Source organism: Amphimedon queenslandica, unplaced genomic scaffold, assembly GCF_000090795.2.
Source record: "Amphimedon queenslandica unplaced genomic scaffold, v1.1 AMPQUscaffold_8964_Cont19096, whole genome shotgun sequence".
In the NCBI taxonomy this organism is placed as follows: domain Eukaryota; kingdom Metazoa; phylum Porifera; class Demospongiae; order Haplosclerida; family Niphatidae; genus Amphimedon; species Amphimedon queenslandica.
Window position 1 is genome coordinate 1 of NW_003550763.1, and position 2,991 is coordinate 2,991.

The 2,991-nt window shown below is 34.4% G+C and overlaps 2 long non-coding RNA genes across 2 annotated transcripts; one reads left to right on the forward strand and one right to left on the reverse strand.

Annotated features, from left to right (window-relative positions):
* Nucleotides 1-77: 77 nt before the first annotated feature.
* Nucleotides 78-733, forward strand: LOC109591097 (uncharacterized). Its single transcript, XR_002189652.1, has 2 exons — nucleotides 78-619; nucleotides 668-733. It is a non-coding gene; the product is annotated as an uncharacterized LOC109591097 (long non-coding RNA).
* LOC109591096 (uncharacterized) lies at nucleotides 533-2,984 on the reverse strand. The gene is made up of 5 exons (XR_002189651.1): nucleotides 2,892-2,984; nucleotides 2,681-2,767; nucleotides 2,506-2,623; nucleotides 1,056-1,224; nucleotides 533-988 (listed from the first exon to the last, which is right to left on the reverse strand). It is a non-coding gene; the product is annotated as an uncharacterized LOC109591096 (long non-coding RNA).
* Between the last annotated feature and the right edge of the window lie 7 nt (nucleotides 2,985-2,991).

The following is a 2,991-nucleotide window of genomic DNA, read 5'->3' on the forward strand; positions in this document are numbered from 1 at the left end:
CAGCACTGCTAAATGAGCCACCATCACGTGCACACATCTTTTTATAATTAATTATACAAAATATGTTGTATAGAAATTCTAATTAAAATTTTAATTTTTAAGGTTCCAAATTTATGTGAAGATGTGCATGTATCTATATTAGTTGAGTTTAGTAAAAGTTAAGATGTTTGTCATTAAAAATGAAATAATCTTGAAGACTTTACTGACTGCAGTCAATAGGAAAGGGAGAAGGTCACTCTGGTCTCCTAGTAGTGGTATATAGGGGCCAGACTTTATAGCCTCCTGGTTTTTATACATGACATGCATTGTTTTAACTGCTTTTATACAGTAGCTATATACATGCACATAAAACCATGAACCAATTGCAGCCATACTTTTTTGACTTATAATACAGGGACTTTGGGCCCATTTTTGAACAAATTAAAAAATTCCAGATTTAATCAGAACATAGTTTCGTCCTGCCCTTCGCTACCTGTGGAGGGGCGGGGCAAGACTAATCAGACCATTGATCTATGATTGGAATCGGTTCAGATTTTCTATGCAACAAAAGTATATGTATACTATTCTCTCTCTAACTAGTCTCTCCAAGGACAACACCACACTAAGAAAGTCCATTGAGGTAAGCATGAAATCCATTATCCTCTGGAACAACTCTCTGACTCACTAGGAGCAACTAAACACCTTCAGCCAATCAGAAGCTCCCTTATCTTGTGTCGACAATAGGAAATCCAGGTTCAGGAGTATAAAAAATTCTCATGATGACTCCACGTGGTTTTAAGGCGGGCTACACCACGCCCTTGAGATTGATCTAATAAAAATTACAGAAACTTATTATTATTTTGCAAAAAAATTTCAAAATAATATTATGCTTGTAAACTACCCGAAAATAAAAATAAAATTTAATTCCAACTGATTTTATTAGGGAGTCATTCTTAGAAAAACAATCTTTTGGAGACTGAGTAAAACCTTGTTTCTTTTTTATTTGTATCTACAAAAATAAAAATAAATTATGCATGAAAGTATTTCAATGATGAACAAGATCATCTATAACCAACCTCAGTATCAGATGATCCGCTTTCAAACCTATACTTCCTCAATATACTCACCAATCATGCTTTAGTAGTTGATACAGTATTCATTGCTGGGTTTGCTGCCTGACCAAAAAGTTTGAAGCATCTTTCAATTTCATTCTTTGAACATGATGACGTGACACAGCACATATTTCTGTGTAGAAATTAAAACAGTTCAATGAATGAATAAATGAAAGAGACAGAGACAAAACTCTTAAATAGTCATAATAAAACACAATGCAACTTTGTGGTTACTTTAATCTGCAAACAAATTCAAGGTAAAGAGTTGGGTAGTGTACATCTATCCATCTATAATCTACTCCCAATGATTTCAAAGCATGCATCATGATTTACATGATGAAAGTTTAATGCTGCTGATAAAATCACTTCATATCATTTATTTTATTTAACTTTTAGTCTTCTAGTTTCACATACACATTTCTTGCCTATAAATGTCTGTAAAGATGCTTTACTTAGCTTTAGATATAATATTATCCAATATTAAGATGACTGAGGAAAAGTTTGATTGACTTTCAGTTTTAATAGCAATTGCATCAATAAAGACGAGCTTCATAGGTTATTAATTGAATTTAAAACCTTCTATAGCTGCTGGAGAAGTCTTTGGACGGTGTATCTGCCTTATATTGCTGCTAGAAAGCTCATGAATTCTTCCAGTGTGTTGGTTGCCATTTTTATTTTACTGTGACTGCTCCCACTTTCAATGAAAAATTGAATTTATATTGCATTGGTAATGCATAGTATCTATCTACCATATTAGATCTACGCATAAATAAGGGTGACGTACGAGGACAGACAGACAGAGGGACAGACAGACAGGGCGTGACTGAGAGTATAGCTAGAGTGGGGCGAGCTCAGGCTCGCCCCAATTACTATGTAATCAATGTTGTTGTACAAATGTTATGTAATGATCATTATGCATGTATTATTATTGTTATTGTTATTATTCCTATTGTTACTTAAGTGTATGTTTGTCATCCTTATTGTGGCCATTACTATTTCTATTTATAGACGGACTGTTAATATGAGATGTACATGCATTATGATTTTTAGTAAATAAGTGCATGCTTTTACTGTGTTTTGTTGTTTGTTCAATTTTTCCTTCTTCCTTCTACTTCATTATTCCATTCTCATTTAAAATTACTGAGATACGCGTGCTGTTCATTCATACACTCAGTTGTGTTTCACTTCTACATGTATATCTGGTTAGTATACAATTCAAACCCTGTTTTATCCCAGAACTAAGCAAAGCAATATACATCATTATTACTATTTACATCTGTTTGTCTGTCTGTTGCCAATAAAAAAGTTTGAGTTGATTCTGACAATAAATTTTTGTGCAATGGACAATTTTTGAATTACTACATCACTACCAAACATGTACACTAGCATCGTTACTATAAATAGTATCATTTACCTCTATTCCTAAGGAAGAATGACACTGTCTCAGTTCCAGTCTCCAGTGCATTGAGTGGGAGGGAACATTGATCCAATGAATTAAGAGACACACCTCCTCAACTACCATACACTGACACCTAATACAATAAAAATTAAAAAAATACTGTACTAGTAACAATTATCAATAGCTTTACCTCAAGTGAGTGGTAGCTTAAAGCTTTCCAAAGTTCCTTAGGCTCGACCTTATGTTTATCATTAGCTCCAGCTTTAGCAAACCTTACCTGAAATGAGAGAGAGAGGAGAGGGAGAGAGGGGGAAAGAGATAGAGGGGAATGAGGAGACAGAGGAGGAAGATAAAAAGAGAGAGGATCATAAAAGATCAGAGCAAGAGGAGAGAGAGCATACAGTGACTGGTTTAGCTTCTTCTTATTCACTCTCAGTAGTCAGTATCAGTTTTTTCTCCATCACTTACAACACCACCAGCCCCTGATACACACCCACTCAT